The sequence below is a fragment of the Bison bison genome, unplaced genomic scaffold (assembly GCF_000754665.1).
Source record: "Bison bison bison isolate TAMUID 2011002044 unplaced genomic scaffold, Bison_UMD1.0 scf7180017864462, whole genome shotgun sequence".
Taxonomy (NCBI): Eukaryota; Metazoa; Chordata; class Mammalia; order Artiodactyla; family Bovidae; genus Bison; species Bison bison.
This window is the reverse complement of record NW_011495024.1, coordinates 6,000,886-6,019,295: the sequence shown is the minus strand read 5'-3', so window position 1 is coordinate 6,019,295 and position 18,410 is coordinate 6,000,886. Positions and strand designations below refer to the sequence as shown.

Below are 18,410 nucleotides of genomic sequence, written 5' to 3'. Positions count from 1 at the left end.
CAAATTACTTAAAAATATCAGTCAGTTCAGTCACTCAGTCATGTCCGACTCTTTGTGACCCCTTGGACTGCAACACATTAACTTCCCTGACCATCACCAAATCCCAGAGTTTACTGAAACTCATTCGCATCACGTCGGTGATGCCATCCAACCATTTCATCCTCTGTCATCCCCTTCTCCTCCTGCCTTCAGTCTTTCCCAGCATCAGGGTCTTTTCCAATGAGTTAGTTCTTTGCATCTGGTGGACAAAGTATTGGAGTTTCAGCTTCATCATCAGTCCTTCCAATGAGTAATCAGGACTGATCTCCTTTAGGATGGACTGGTTGGATCTCCTTGCAGTCCAAGGGACTCTCAAGAGTCTTCTCCAACACTACAGTTCAAAAGCATCAATTCTTCGGCACTCAGCTTTCTTTATAGCACAACTCTAACATCCATACATGACTACTGGAAAAACCATAACTCTGACTGGATGGAACTTTGTTGGCAAAGTAATGTCTCTGCTTTTTAATATGCTGTCTAGGTTGGTCACAGCTTTTCTTCCAAGGAGTGAGTATCTTTTAATTTCATTGCTGCAGTCACCATCTGCAGTGATTTGGAGCCCAAGAAAATAAAAGTCTCTCACTGTTTCCATTGTTTCCCCATTTATTTGCTTTGAAGTAGATGGGACAGGATGCCACGGTCTTAGTTTTCTGAATGTTGAGCTTTAAGCCAACTTTTCACTCTCCTCTTTCACGTTCATCAAGAGACTCTTTAGTTCTTCTTTACTTTCTGCCATAACGGCAGTGTAATCTGCATATCTGAGGTTATTGATATTTCTCCCGGCAATCTGGATTCTAGCTTGTGCTTCATCCAGCCCAGCATTTCACATGACGTACTCTGCATATAAGTTAAATAAACAGGGTGATAATATACAGCCTTGATGTACTCCTTTCCTGCTTTGGAACCAGTCTGTTGTTCCATGTCCAGTTCTAACTGTTGCTTCTTGACCTGCATACAGATTTCTCAGGAGGCATGAGAGGTGGTCTGGTATTCCCAACTCTTAAAGAACTTTCCACAGTTTATTGTGATCCACACAGTCAAAGGCTTTGGCATAGTCAATAAAGGAAAAGTAGAAGTCTTTCTGGAACTCTCTTGCTTTTTCAATGATCCAGTGGATGTTGGCAATTTGATCATGGTTCCTCTGCCTTTTCTAAGTCCAGCTTGAACATCTGGAAGTTCTTGGTTCATGTACTATTGAAGCCTGGCTTGGAGAATTTCGAGCATTACTTTGCTAGTGTGTGAGATGAGTTCAAGTGTGAGGTAGTTTGAACATTCTTTGGCATTCCCTTTCCTTGGGATTGGAATGAAAACTGACCTTTTCCAGTCCTGTTGGCCACTGCTGAGTTTTCCAGATTTGCTGGCATAGTGAATGCAGAACTTTCACAGTATCATCTTTTAGGATTTGAAATAGCTCAACTGGAATCCCATCACCTCCACTAGCTTTGTTCACAGTGATGCTTCCTAAGGCCCACTTGACTTCTCATTCCAGGATGTCTGGCTCTGGGTGAGTGATCACACCATCTTGATTATCTGGGTCATGAAGATCTTTTTTGTACAGTTCTTCTGTGTATTCTTGCCACCTCTTCATAATATCTTCTGCTTCTATTAGGTCCATACCATTTCTGTCCTTTATTGAGCTCATCATCTTTGCATGAAATGTTCCCTTGCTATCTCTAATTTTCTTAAAGAAATCTCTAATCTTTCCTATTCTATTGTTTTCCTCTATTTCTTTGCACTGATCAGTTATAACAAAACCATTAAATGCACTAAGAAAGATTTAGCAAAAACAGTTTTAGCAACAGTTCATTCTGTAACATTACAGTAAATTCATTAGCTAAGAAATATTGATATACTCTATTTGCTTATAAAAATATTACTTCATAATTTTTACAGAGCAAAAATCATCTCAGTATTTCTTCCTGTTCTTTGCATAGATACATTTTTGGTTCCAGAGAACTTTGCATACCATGTGTCATACTTAACCATTTTTAACTTCTACTGTGAATAAGTGGCACGTGGTTAGTCCATCCATCACTCTTAAATTTATTTAGAAAAATGCAATGAGATAACCACTCCTATTAATTCCAAAACAGACAGACTAGGGCCAAGAAATATTTTGTTTTCCCTTAATGGTTGATGTGGATGCCACCCTGGGAATGATCAATTGTGTGTGAACTGGGTTGCACAAGGACAAAAGGGGGAAAGGATGGATAGGGTATACCATAGACGTTGGGTATTATTATATAGATCTGCAATTGAGGGTTTAATGCAACATCTTCCTTTATCAAATATACATCCCCATGATCGTCTACTGAGATGCAACAATGTAACTAACTCAGGTATAATAAATATTATCTTTCTGTACTAAACAGTAACATCTTATTTATCAAAAAATCAATCACTGTGCTGTGCCTTGAAATTCTCCTTAATTTTCCCTGAAACCTTATGAAGGAAATCTAATATGTGTAAAAGTCAACCCCTCAGAATTTGGTGTTAAAATTTGATGCAATAGCTAATATGTCAGCGACTTGCATTTAATTAAAAATGTTTGCCTGCAACAAAGAAATTAGGGAAATATATAATGGTATTCAAGGTCAAGATTAAGGCCAAAGCTAAGCTAAAACCCAAGATTTTATTTTAAATATGTGTTTAAATAAGTATTCAAGTTCATAATAGAACATTCCTTTAGGAGATATACTGCAAGGATACTCTTTTCAGCTCAATGAACTGGTGAATCCATGTAAAAAGACTGTAATCCAAGTTCAGAGCAATAACTGGTTATCAATGACTTTCTACAGACAATAATGAAGACAAATTGCTACATTTACAAATTAATAAGCAGAAGCATCATTAAATTCCACTAACATTTATTTACTTCTATGTGCCCTGCTTTGTGCTAATTTTGTAGGAAGAACTGTAACAAAACTGAAATAAGCAAACAACCTACTACTCTTTATATAGAATGGTTTTTCTTTGCCTTAAACTTACCACCTCTACCTTGCAATTTATGTCCCTCTTCCTTGAGGAAGGTGTAGATATATCCAGCTTAGTAAGGAAGCCTAAAACATTACCATAATCTGTTTAATGTATTTTTAATGGGTTTAATATTCAGGGCATTTCAGTTGATTTATTTTTCTGCATTATTTGGTATGATTATACAGTTTTGACATTTTAATTACTGTATTATTCAAATGCTACATTTTTCAGGTAGTTAGTACCTAGGGCTGGGACCCAATGATAATTACTTTGTCAACAATTTTTACTTTAGCAGATTTATTTTTGCTCCCAACAGTGAGCAATGGAAAAAGGCAAAATTAGCACTGAGGCATTACCAGTTTTGCTCCACCTCAACACTCAACTCACTGTCAAAAATTATTAGAGGGACTTCTCTGGTGGTCCAGGAGCTAAGACTCCATGCTCTCAATGCAGGAGGCCAGGGTTTGATCCCTGATCAGGAAACTAGATGTCACATGTCAGAATTAAGAGTTCACATCCCACACACTGCAGCTAAAAGATCCCGCATGCTGCAACAAAGATTAAAGATACCTCGTGCTGCAACTAAGACCCCATACAGCCAAATAAATTAAAAAAAAAAACAAAAAAAAGGTGTTAGATATTATCATTTGACTATATTATTTTTAACTATATTTTTTCATAAAAGCTAAATTCAAAAATGAATTAAGAACAATTGCAAAATCTCCTGTGGCATATTTGTGTGTCAAGTACTGATTTTTACATCATTTGGGAAAAAATCATGAAAACCATGTATTCAGAGTTAAAAAGTGGGTAAGTTTTCAAACATGAACCTGTGCTTCATGGGAAGAAAGAAGTATTTTTTAAATGATTGCTTTGTTATAATGTTTTTATCTTATCCCAGAAGAATAGCCTACTTTATCTATCATGGCAGTCAAAGTAAACAGAGTTTAACATCCACTTACTCACTGAGCTTAATAAAGAAGTCATTATAGTATATCCAAAAATCACTAAAAACGATTGGCTCACTGTCGAGTTGGAAAACCGGCTTATCACAGTGCATGCAAGACTGACACTTTGTTTTTCCAGGTTTTGAATTGTTCCTTTTGTCACAAGCTCTAAGTACACATCTGATATTAAATTATACTTCTTATTAAGTAAAGCATTTGAATCAATAACTGGTTCCATAACCAATTTTCACGTGATTAGGTAACATGCCCATGCTATTTCACAGTTCAACACAGAGAGAACTTTAACTTGGATTTTAGAAATTGCTCCTATTCCTTCAATTTAATCTTCTCCCCCCATCCCCGCCCCACTTTAGGTCTCACAGGGTTCAAGTTTTCTGTCCCTCATCAGCCGATTGCAGTCTCAGTGCAATCTGATGGTGTACAAAATACTCTAGGGAGGTTCTCCTTCAGATTCTGACACATCTACAAATATTCTTAAAATGAATAAAGAAAATAAGATAGCAAACACATAAACCATTTTAAAACAATGACTAAGATAGTTTATAAAAATTTCCCATTCCAGAAAAGATTAAAATACAAACTTTTGGTGAGTAAGAATTTCAAACTCTAATCTAAAACTATGCTTTAGAAAAACTTTAAAGCAAGAATTCTTTTTGCTATAAAAAGGTCATTTATTTAAAATCAAATTTATTACTATTTGTGTATATATATATATATATATTTAGTGATACATATCACCATACATTTATATGTACACACACACACACACATATGCATAAATACACACATATTCTACTTCCTTTCTTTCCACAACTCCTGCCCCTCACTCCCCAATTGCAACCTAGAAATATAAACTCCACGAATACAGGAACTTGTTTACTGTACATAACTCAGGGCCTACTGCACTGAAAGAGGCCCATTAATATTTATAGCATGAGTACATGAGACACCTGAGTTCTTCAATTTCAAGTATTGAACTAACATAATTTAAAACATGATTTTCTTTCCAGGTAATTTAATCCCCTTAAATTTCAAATGACTTCAAAATATTGTAATTATCTTCTTTATTAAACAACAGGTATAAAAAACACGGCTTCTTCAAAACTATCTCTGCTTCCTAGGCTTATTTGTTTTCAGACTTTTTTTTCCTTCAGATCAGTTGAGTGGCACATATAAGAGACAGTAAAACACTGGTGATCTCTGTCCACCATATGCTATGCTATATGCTAAGTCACTTCAGTCGTGTCCAACTCTGTGCGACCCCATAGACGGTAGCCCACCAGGCTCCGCCGTCCCTGGGATTCTCCAGGCAAGAACACTGGAGTGGGTTACCATTTCCTTCTCCAGTGCATGAAAGTGAAAAGTGAAAGTGAAGTCGCTCAGTCGTGTCTGACCCTCAGCAACTCCATGGACTGCAGCCTTCCAGGCTCTACTGCCCATGGGATTTTCCAGGCAAGAGTACTAGAGTGGGGTGCCATTGCCTTCTCCAGTCCACCATATAGATAAGCCAAATGTAAGACAAATCAGAACAATTCTTTGCAGATAACTGAGCTAAAAAGAGAGTGTTCATGTGAAAGAATTTGATGGGATGCCTGGTGGACATACAGCTTCCCTGATGGCTCAGTGGTAAAGAATCCACCTGTAATACAGGAGACACAAGATACATGGGTTCAATCCCTGGGTCAGGAAGATCCCCTGGAGAAGGAAATGGCAACCCACTTCAGTATTCTTGCCTGAAAAATCCTGTGGACAGAGGGGCCTGGTTGGCTACAGTCCAAAGGTTTGCAGAGTCGGACATGATTGAGCACACACGCCAGTGGATATAATATACTTATTAAGGCCAAGAATGTTAGTTTTTACCTTGTGGAATCAATTAATTATGCTACCACACACACTCACATTAATGTGAAAAAAATAAGATGTAATAAAACATGTTAAAGATATCTGACTTTAATGGTAAACCATTCAATCTTAAAAATGGTTAATGCATTCTCCTGAAAGACACCTTCCTGTATGTGCTTGAGGTCATGTCTCTATTAGATCCAGATTCTCATTTTTATCCATATCAATTGCTGGAGAAGGATAGAAGGGGAAATCTTTAATTATGTTATAATTACTTTTCAGGATATTAAAAAAGGCATGGTTTAAAATCTGAAGCATATTTTGAATATATAATTAATATATAATTTACTTTTTGAAAGCAAAATTAGTTTTCTAACTCCACATACAAAATATCATGTGCCTCCATATTTACATGCCATTCTACAGTGGTGAGGCTGTCACAAATTTAGGTTACATAAATACGCATATAAATTGGTAGTGTACCCTGCTCCTTATGCATTTCCTCCTTTGTAAAAAGAAGACAAAGCCATGCTTGCAGAGATATTGTGAATATTAAAGGATGTTGTACAGTGAAACCCCACTGCACAGTTACTACTTTAGTAGATGGGAGCCATTATCAGCATTATCATTAAATTTCAACATGCAACTCTAAGTCCTTCAGCTAAAAAGAATGTCAGAAAATGGTCACCAAGTTGCTACAGTTTGAAGACACTAACAAAGCTATCAGGAAACAACCTGGAATTCACTCAAGTGTTACCTTTGGACGTTAAAAAACAACAAAACCTGAGCCTTTCAAATATATTATTCTTGCTGCATTACTCTACTTGCTTGAGTGTATCCAAGCTTTAGTTCAGGGATAATGCCTACATGACTCCATTATATTTCTGCTGACACAACTGGATGAATATTCTTAATATAGGATTCATTCAAACATTATCCCTTTTTGCTTAAAGCATGTCAATCTAAAATAGCTCACACATTGAGACCTGGAGTACCCTGTCAACCCATTTTCCTCTCCTAAAGATGTCTTTATTAGCCTAATGCTTCCCACTTATCTCTCTATAGCCATCTGTGAAAGCTGAACAGCTTGAGATACCCTGTGCTACTTATAAGTCGTAGCCTGTACCAACTCCTGTGTGTATGACTGAAGTACAGTAAGTAACAAAGATGAAAGTCGAGTGTTTCCATAAGGATTTAGTGGACTTAACAGTCTTTCCTGTTAAAACAGTACTCTCTGGGTGATATACAGTTACTGAAATAAATTTCAGATAAAATTTCAGTTAGCCATGTTACAAAGGCTTTTGCTCATTGACATAGAGGGCTTTTGGGGATTTGATTATTTTTCCCTCTATTTTTTTAAAAACAGTTTGAACCTATAGGGACCTTTCATTACACTTAATAGATACATTCCTCCCTTCTCAAATGAAATTAATGGTAGATACTTTTCATGAATATATGAAACATGTACACACAAATGTGATATGCATTATAAATATAATTAATATAATAAAATCTTCGAGAGTTGGTGCTGGACAGGGAGGCCTGGTGTGCTGCAGTCCATGGGGTCACAAAGAGTCAGACACGACTGAGCGACTGAACTGAACTGAATAAAGCCTTGAGAACTACTTTATTTTTTCTTACTAATTTACATGGAGGAAATCATGCTAGCCTCAGTCAAGATGAGATTAAGTAATTTTTATCAGTTTTGAAATGTTGATCTAAAAATAATATGCTTAATGATAAACTACTAAGGACGTTACTAGAGTCAGTTATGTAACTTATACAAACGATAGAACCATCATGGTACGTTGCAAGTAGCCATTTTTCATTTTTCTGGTTATTTTTAACCATGTAAATTAATAATAATCTTACTGAGGAAGATAAGGACTACCCTCAATAAGGCAAGAATGCAATAGGAAAGATGGATGCTTCTGTGGATTGAATGCTCGTTTGTCCCCCAAATTCATATGTTAAATCCTAATGCACAGTGTGAGAGTATTTGGAGGTCGGGCCTCTGGGAGGTGGTTATTAGGTTATGAGTGTGGAGCTCTCATTAATGGGATTAATACACTTAGGATACAAAAAAGAGGCTAAAGAAATTGCTTTTGACACTTCCACCACATGAGGACACAGCAAAAAGATGGCTTTTTCTAGGAAACAAGCGTGTACCACACATGAAATCTGCCAGTGCAGATATTGGATTCTAGACTCCAGAACTGTGAGGAATAAACTTCCATTGTTTATATGAGCTACTGAGTCAATGGTGTTGTTTTAGCAGCTTGCATGGACTGAGAGAAATGTCAACCAATAATAGGAAAAAAAGTGAGTGTAGTCTACCAAACAGGCGTGTACATAATACACGGGTGAAAGAAAAGAGAGTAGTCAATTTTAAAAGGAGGATTAAGGAAGTTTTCATAGAAGGGAGAGCATGTCAAATGAGTTTGGAAGGACAACTTGGAGTTTGATGGGCAGTACCCACAAACAGGAGGAGGCTTGTGGTGTCACACTGGTAAGGCTGGGTGCTTCTAGGTTGGGCTTGGCCAGCAAAAAGGTGGAGGAGATCACAGTAGACCAATGAAAGGGGGCCAGGTAAAGCTCCTTGAGGCATTCACAACTCATCTTATTCCACTTCTGGTTACTCTGCAGTAGTTATTCAACTTTAATCAACTCTTCTGCTTGTCCCTGAATACCTTCTGCTCATTCACAACTGTGAATCAGAGGTTTACACTATTCCCCTTATTACAATGATGTTATGCTTACGATTATGACCTGACTGAGTAGACCTATTCTTAAAGTTCCATTGATAAACACTTCAATCTCCTGTCTCCAGTTTAGAGGAGACTTCAGTTCTGAATGGACTTCCCTGATGGCTCAGATGGTAAAGCGACTGCCTAAAGTGCGGGAGACCTGGGTTTGATCCCTGGGTCAGGAAGATCCTCTAGAGAGGGAAATGGCAACCCACTCCAGTACTCCTGCCTTCTGAATACCCCATGTCTCCTCCAAATTCTGGCACTTCTCTCTAGTTTTTAGAGATACCTTTTATCAAGTACTAGACTGACATCTAAGTCAGACTCCTTTAGAAGGAGACTTCTAAATTCATGAAAATGTTTAATATAAACATCACAAATCTATAAAGATTATGAAAATAAGCAAGGACATATGAGCATCTGTCTGTCCAGTACGGCTGATATTCCAACACCACGATGCTGCTTTTTCATTTTGTTACATGTGAAATCCTAATATGAGAGTTCAAAATATGAATGGTGGCCACGCTGAAGGACTGAAAGCATGGGATAAGGCAGAGCCCAGGAGAAGCAGGACAGAAAAGCACCAGATTCGTCAGTGCATCTGGCCACCTAGGGTCCCATGCAGGGACAGCAAAGCAGCAGCCAAGCCTCACCCTACATCCATGGTTTGTGGGCTCCGACCTAGGAATTTACCTCCAAAACCTTTACCCTCAAAAGCTTTCTCCACAAACATGATTTTCCTCGTCAGGTGCAAACTTGATAAAAGCTAAAGTTATTGAAAAAATAAACAAGAATAAAAGAGAGTGTGTACAGAAGCATTCAATAATGTTATAATCCAAGTTATGGACAAGTCGGGTTCCATTTACATGTGAAATTCTCTCTGGAGGCTGATGTGGATGGATACAGAGATGGACTGAGCGAACATCGCCATTGTTTCAGATGGTTTATAACTAAAACGTGAGGGAAAGAGACTCGGCTTTCTGTTCCGAGTGATACACAGCAGCCAGCCACAATCCACTCCTGGATTACGGCCCCAATTTATCAGTACTTCCCACCTTGGAAACAACTCATGACTCATTTGAAAATTGCCACCTATTCCAACCACTGAATTTTGTCCAACACAAGTCCAAAAGAAAATATTTTAAATTTCTTCATAATAAGAACAAGTATGCAGTCTGTTTTAGAGCATAGGATTATGAAAACGAAAGTTTAAACTCTCCTTCTCCACCACTTTGTGACACATATTCTATTTTTCCATCTCCTTTCTTTCTTCCCTTTCTGTCCGGAAAGTCATTTTAAATGCAGTAACAGCCCAATCTGCCTAACAAATAAGGAGCTGATATTCCCTGTTAGGCCTAAAAAACAGTCAATGGATTTCTGTTACTTTAATTTTTTTTAAATTATGAAAGTATGATAATACATTTATAGAAGACTTGGAAAATACAGAACAAAGCTACGTATAGTCCCACTCTATATTACAATTATTTTTAATTAGAAAAATTGAGATTTTTAGTTGGAATTTCAATATCAAGCTCTCAAAAATTAATAGAATGAATGGACAGAAAAGTAGAAGGATATAGTAGACCTGAAAAGCACTATGAACCACTTCAACACAATTAAGATTTATACAATTTTCATACAACAGCAGGATATAAATTCTATTTAGGTTCCCAGAGTCTATAAACCAGGAGACAAGGAACCTATCCAGGGATATAAAACAAAGGGCAAAAATTTCATGGTCTAAGGATATTGAAATAATACAAAGCCTGCTCTCTCATCACTGTGGAAGTTATGGTAGAAATCAATATCAAAAGATATTTGAAAATAACCCACATATTTTCAAATGCAGTGGGTAATTTTCATTTTTTAAATCAGGATGTCATATTTGTTGCTTATACTTGTAATTTGATTTAAATTATCTGTTTGTCTTATTTGAAATTCTGGATCGGACAGAACAAATCCTGTAATTGGACACATTTCTTAAAGTCCCCTAAATATAACACATGGTAAGACACTTTCAGAAACAGAGAATCTCTGATGTACATTATTTTACAATTGCATTAGATAGTACTCTGTGAATATACCTTCAAAATTCCCAACAAAGGTGCCAGATATTGTGTTAAACCATCTTAACAAAAGCATTATGGAGTATATTTTAATTATTTTCATTTTATTTCTCAGAAACTAAGAATTCAAATAGTTCAGTTACTACTCTAGATTTCACCATTAATTCATAAATGGTTTTGAACCTAGGGCTTTCTGATTCCAAAACCTATAGTTAGCACCATAATTCCATGCTTATCCAGTGAATAATAATCACTAATGCTGACTGATTACCTAACAAGTGTCACACAGTGCTGCTGCTAAGTGCTCAACCAAATTAACTCATGTAATTTACACAACAATCCTATGAAATAAATACTCATTATTAGACCCATTTTACGATGAGGAAACTAAGGCAAAGAGCAATTAAATGACCTGTCCGACACTGCAGAGCTGGAAAACGACGAAACTGGGTTGCAACCCCAGGCAATCTGACTCTAGCCCTGCCTCACCCCACCATACTTAAGCACCATGCTATAATATAAGCAAGTGACTGTATGTTATCTGTTAATTAAGATTTTTGTTTCACTTATATGTAAAAATTTTATCTGCATAATAAAAGGCAATGGCACCCCACTCCAGTACTCTTGCCTGGAAAATCCCATGGACAGAGGAGCCTGGTGGGCTGCAGTCCATGGGGTTGCTAAAAGTCGGACATGACTGAACGACTTCACTTTGACTTTTCACTTTCATGCACTGGAGAAGGAAATGGCAACCCACTCCAGTGTTCTTGCCTGGAGAATCCCAGGGACGGGGGAGCCTGGTGGGCTGCCGTCTATGGGGTCGCACAGAGTCGGACACGACTGAAGCGACTTAGCAGCAGCAATAAACCATTGCCTCTTCAATGGTAATCATATCCAATTTCTGGAAAAGAACTTGCAAACCACTTTTATTGTACTGGCCTGATTATATAATAATTCATTCAATTTTACTGGAAAAGTCTTTCTCTATATTACTAAATACATTTGTCAAAATTTTCATTTTCCGTTTTTTATTTTAAACAGACTAGTGCTGCATTCTGTTGGCTAAAGGGGATGATCAGATGAGTGTTATAGATATTTCAAGAAACAAAAATTTTAATATATTAAAACTGAATGAGTAATATCTGACTGCATTTCTACATTGTCCTCTTGGTATCCTGAAATGAAATTACACATAAAAAGTGAAACGAGTTGCCAGTCCAGGTTCGATGCACGATACTGGATGCTTGGGGCTGTTGCACTGGGATGACCCAGAGGGATGGTATGGGGAGGGAGGAGGGAGGAGGGTTCAGGATGGGGAACACATGTATACCTGTGGCGGATTCATTTTGATATTTGGCAAAACTAATACAATTTGTAAAGTTTAAAAAAAAAAAATATCTTGTATCTTGTCTCCTCTAAGTATAAAACATCTAAAAATAAACTTTAATGGAGTAAATATTCTGGAGGTCAGAACTAGAAGCCTAATTATATGGTTGATGGGGATTTGTGTATGCAAGTATATGTGAGGAACATGTGCTCCTCATTTAATCATACCTTTCTCAAATACAAAAAAAATAATTGGGGTCATTCATTTAAGTATAATCTTATCATTTATCTCTTAGGTGAATAATGTATAAAATATTTGACACTATTAACCAATTTTAAAAGAAAATTATGATTTTTTCCCCCACCTTCCTACTTGTGGTATTAGTGAGCCACAGATATCATCTATTTTTTATGGGGTTTTACTGTTAATAATTTCACATCAGGATCTCATTTATCCTTTAAAGCAATCTTATGAGTTAGGCAAAGCAGAATGTCTGCCTCTCATTTCGTAGATGAAGAAACTGGGTCCTAAAGATTTAAGGGACTAGTTAGATGATAAATATTGGGGCTGGAACTAAAATTAAGGGAATTGAGTAGAATTTCCTTTCAATGACACCATAGATATCCCATGTCAATTACCATATGACACCTGTGTAAGTGGAAGTATATCAGATACCCTGTTAGGAAAAACTGCAATAAAATTGACCTGTTTCAAAATATTAAGCTAAATAAGATTTTTCTGTCTTACACTGCCAGATTTATATCAGATGACAGAACCAAAAGTCACTGAAATTCCAGTGACTACTTTCATTCAGTTAAAAAGGAGGTAAAATTCTATACTTCTGAATTCTGCCTATTTAGATATACCATATATATCAAAAAGTAAAAATATATGATAGATGGATCTAAATGCACTTTTTCATTTTGCAATTGGTTGGTACATAGACTGTCTAGCCACGTTTCATAAGAGTAACACCAATGCACGTGTCTTACATGTTTTTTGCAAGATAAATGCATACTGTGTTGACAATCTCAATATATAACCACACAAGTGATACTGAATAGAGAATGACTTACTAGTGAGGAGCCTTGGTGGTATACATCATGATGGGAATGGGTATGGTTCAGTCAATCCACAGTCCACTGAGAAACTCGTAACAGAAATAAGTGCCATCACTGTTCAGACCTAAGCAGACACATACAGAAAAGACAGTTGGTCAGTAGATACCATTTTGTGCCATTTGTACAAGAGCATCTTTACAACCTGCAGCATTAAAACACAAAAAGACAACTGACAAGCAATCCAATGAAAGGGCTTTAATTTATACAACTCTGCTAATGAGTAGTATAGCAGTGGAACCACACTACGTAAATCAGTAAGGAAGTAAAAAGTTTAGTGATTAGACATTATATAGTGATTAAGAAGTAACAAAGTTAGTAGTAAACTGTATCACATTACTGGAAGGTTATAAATTTATCAATAAAAACCTAACCCAAAACATTTAACATTCTGTTGTAAATTTGGGGGGGGATGTTATATGCTAAGCACTTACAACATGTCTGTGTATAAAATTTCATTCAGTCTTGACAACAGCATTGCAGTGCAGGTAATCCCTTCATTTAACAATATTTAAGGCTGCAAGCAGGGCCCTATTCTATAATCTATGCTCCTTTTTCATATCACGTGGAGTATGCCAAGCACACACTTCTTCCTATGCTGACTTGTGCTCCCTATGACTTATGGTATAAATAACAGATATCAAGAGGATTATAAAAACACGTATCTCTGTTTCACATTTAGTATCCTAGAAAACAAATACGGTATTCTACTCATCTTTGTCAAAATGTAAGATCTTTTGGGTACACACAGATATTTGTTGATTAAGTAAATGAATAACAGCAACAACAAAAGTAGAAACTGAAAAAGAGAAAGTCTCAGGTCACACTTTTGCTTTGTCAATTCTTTCCTTTACTTACCAGAAGTATCTTCCTGTTTGCAACACAATCTCAAGAGGAAAGAGTAAGAAGAATCATCTAAAAATCATGTGAATGAAGTTCAAATATATATCATTAAAAGAAATACAAACTATTTGGCAGTTTAATTTAGTTCAGTTGGAGAGGTTTCTGAAGAACAAAAAAGGTAAAATAACAAAAATTTTCCAGAGAGAGAGAGAAAAAAACACAATCCATCTTTCACTTCTAGATCAGATACTAACTGCTAACACAGTCTAAGCACCTTGCCTGTGATGAGATCTCAAGAGGGGAGGACACAAAGATAGAGGAGAAAACTAAAATAGCTAAAGACTCCAGGTAGAAACTGCACATCACAAGAAACTACAAAGTGCCGCTCTGCATTGGAGATGCTGTAGAGAAAGCAGTCAAACTGGAGACCATGATGGTCAGATTCCAATTTACCCTGCAGAAGAAGCAAGCATCCTGCCTGTGTAGAGCAAGGGCTGGCAAACTGCAGACTGCTGCCTGTGAGCTAAAAATGGTTTTCACATTTTTAAATCGTTGGAGGAAATCAAAGGAATCATTTAAGTGTAAATTATTTGAAATTCAAATTTCAGAGTCTATAAATAAAGTTTTATTGGAATACAGCCACAACATCTCACGGATATATTGTCTCTGGTTACGTTTATGCTATAACAGTAATGTTGAGAGGTTGTGAAAGAACAGTATTACTTGAAAGGCTAAAATATATTTACTATTTGACCCTTTATAGATATCATAGGCTGATTTCTGGTCTAGAGAATTATTAGTTCTCAATTTGGAAGGGATGATATTAAAGAAAGGGGGTGCTTTAGAGCAGACTGGAAGCAGATTGGAAGCTGGGAATCCATTTCCCTATATAGATCCAGTGCAGTGCAGTATTATGAGTATAGCAGGGCTTTTTCTGGGGGCACGGGGGTTCTTCCCGGGGGAAGTACCAGAAAAGAGAGTAGATTCAGCCATACTCAGTCTGGCATACAGGCTACAGACTGGACCAATGAGGATGGATGGAGAAATCCAGCCACCAGAATAAATGTTATTTTTCAGTATGACAGAATGAATTTCTCATGAAGAAAATCAAATCTCCAGGCTCTGATTCTCTCCCTGTATGTGCCAGCCTCTAGAAAGGCAGATAATCAGTTTTTTTTTCTTTTTTTTTTTGGTTTGTTTTTTGTTGTTTTCTTTGCTGAAGATCTTAGAAAGATTAAAAGAGAAAACAGAGGCATCCTAAAGCAGGTGAAAGACACTCCATCAATCCCATAGAAAAGCAAATAGTGGGTCATATCTAATAACAGATAAACAGGGGATGAAGCAAAACAAAACAAAGCATAAGAACTGTATTAAAAAGAATCTGCTACATAATACATGAAAATATACGGAGAGGAAGCATTTTCATTTGAAGAATATCAAAGAAAAGTTAAATACGTTGTCTAGAACAACCACTCCATGCTTTTGATGAAGTTTGAGATAATACAGAATAAAATCCCAAAGATTTATCTTCAGAGAAGTTAATTAAAGTGAAAAAATGAAAAGACACTTAAGTGGTTTTCTATTTAAATATTCATTGCATCTTGATGACAAGAAAAGGGGTTTTGATCTCAAAGACTTGGGTCTGAACATCAATTCCACTATTTTTCTTGCTGTATGACCTTGGACAACTGACTTTCTATTCAAAGTCTTATTTCCATCACTTCTTAAATAGGGTTATTCTGAGAACTGTAGGACCAAATATGCATAAAATGTCCAGCATACTGCCTGTCACATAGGAGGCACAGGATATGTACCAGCTTCCTATGTACTTTCTGATCCTGCTTACTTTCTCACCCTCTTACCCTAACACTAATCGTCTACCACAGTCATTACAGCTGTAGGAAAATGGTAGGTCTCTTTCATGTTGTCATATTTGACTTTGCATCTTGTTTTTGCTGGGTGGACTCTACCTTTTAAACTTTGGACTCCTCTCTATTTAATGGGTAAATTGGTATTTACTTAAAAATTTAATTCAGAAATGAATCCTGCAACCTCCTTAATCCCTTAGACAAAAAATATAAAGTCACAACATTTTGTGTATAAACCTATTTTTATGATTAATATTGTATTCTTTTTTATTTACATGTGTCTTTCGCAGGAGGCTATATCTTGGCCAAGCGCATTGATATGATACATTAAGATGACCAACTACGGCCTCCTGTAGAAGACAGACATGTGAACAAATATATCTGCCTACATTTCTGCCTATTCACTGGCCTTACAGCAGAGATTGTGCCCTGATGCTTGTTGAACAGACAGCATCTCCTTCATGCCAGATGCAACCTGGAGTCAAGCAGTGACTTCATAAATGCTTGGTTATAATAGGCTCTATTATTTTTTTAAAGAATAAATAAAGAATGAAAAAAAGAAGAATGATGGAAAGATAGTGAGGATTTGATTAAAAAAAAAAAAAGGACACTTAGCTTATAGTTGCTGATCCTGACTACTTAATTATCCTGGAAATCCATATAGAAATATGCACAAAATCATATAAACATCTTCATTTTATACAGGTTAAATAATTTTTAGAAGTAGTTCCCAAGAACAATCTTCTCCCATATCTTGAACATTTACCATGTGTCACACTCTGGTAGATAACAACCTATAAGTCAGTTATTATTATTCTTATTTTTTTCAGAGGAGAAAACTGAAAGTGAGGAATCAAAATAGAATTTTTTCCTTGATTAATCATCACACAGGAAGTTGAGACCGAAGTCTACCAAATTCTAAAGTCAAGGTGTTCCACATAACAAACTAGGCATGGTCTCTACTTTGTAAAAAGACGTGCTTAACAGAACACTCATTGTGTAAACAGTTGGTAAGTGGTAGGTGTTATAACTGCTATTATTAATACCATAACCTAACAAAAGGGAACTGTTTTAACACTATGGAATGCTGTATTATTAAATATATTATGCTCTATTGCTATAATAAGTATGAAAGTTACATTAATATAAGGAAATGTGTACATGAATGCAGAATACAAAATGTTATATATAGGCTTATTAAAATTATAGGCAATTTCATGTAGGGTAGATTAACAAAAATTATGACAGTGTGATAAATATAATAAAATTGTGCAACTAAAGGTAACTTATTTGAACTTCATCAATTTATTTGAGAAGATGCGAATCTGCTTGAGTTCAAGCTTATGTTTTAAAAAGCAAATAATGTATATACATTTCTAAAAGTGGTGGTAACATCCTAGACCTTCTGCACATCTGAAATCTCACTTTTTTCTTTAAGTAAAATAATATATTACTGCTGTTGCAGTAAGACCTGTTTGTTAGTCCATTTATTTATTTTGCTATTGGGAATGGAAGTATTTAGAGGCAGATTTAAAAATTAGAATGACTGAAGTGAAGTTGTCTTTGAAATGGAGTCATTTAAACCACCTACTCCAGTTAAAGGGCTTCCCTTGCGGCTCAGCTGGTAGAGAATCCCCCTGCAATGAGGGAGACCTGGGTTCTATCTCTGGGTTGGGAAGATCCCCTGGAGAAGGGAAAGGCTACCAACTCCAGTATTCTGGCCTGGAGCATTCCATGGACTGTATGGTCCATGGGATCGCAAAGAGTCGGACATGACTGAGCGACTTTCACTTTCACTTTAGTTAAAATACACACCGTTTACCTTAATATTTCCCAATTAGCATAAGCAATTAGCACATAATGATGCTAACTTTTATACACAAAAGTTTTTTACACACACACATATGAGAGAAAGAACGACCTATTTCAGCAGAACCTCAAGAAGAATACGTGAAAATTATCCAAAAACGAGTAAGAATATTTGACAAGAGCAACAGTTGAGACACAGAAACGAGTTGAATTATGCTCAGCTGTCTGCATGCTAAGCCTGCCATAGGCCATTTAGGCACTGCTCATCTGAGTTTCAGACTTTCCTCTGAAGGCAGTTCTAACCAGTGTCACCCACTCACGAAGCAACTAACGTTCCTTTATTCTTGTTGCATTATAACAGAACAAAGTACAAAAGATTGAAAGAATTCTGTTTGATCAAAAGAATTGTCTATCAAAGAAAGTGCAGGAAAGTGACCCTGATTGCATAGCTATGAAACCTATTCAACAAGGAATGAGAAACATCTCCTCCTGTGCGTGTGGGTGGCTCTTCTTCCCTACAACAGATATGCCCAGAGATTCCTGCCTGATTCATCCATGGTTTGAACAAACTAATGGTTAGGCCTGAGGCAAAAAATTGGTATTCTGGATGAAAATACATTTTAACTAGGTTTTCCATAATTTGAAAGTTATGTGAAAAGTATTTTTTCTTTCTTCATTGACTCTAGAATTATTTTGCACCAGGCTTAATTCTTTCAGTAACTATATATTTGATAGCCACAGTGCTAAGGTAGGAAATAATAAACCAAAAAGAAAGACAGCCATTGTGAAAAAGGCTCAGGCATAAGC

The 18,410-nt window shown here is 36.4% G+C and overlaps 1 protein-coding gene across 1 annotated transcript in view; it reads right to left on the bottom strand.

Annotated features, from left to right (window-relative positions):
• Positions 1–18,410, bottom strand: part of CHRM3 (cholinergic receptor, muscarinic 3) — a 497,135-nt gene that overhangs the window by 392,220 nt on the left and 86,505 nt on the right. Inside the window, exon 2 of the mRNA XM_010860121.1 lies at positions 13,042–13,150. The gene's annotated coding sequence lies outside the window, so the exon portion shown is untranslated. The remainder of the gene's footprint in view (positions 1–13,041; positions 13,151–18,410) is intronic.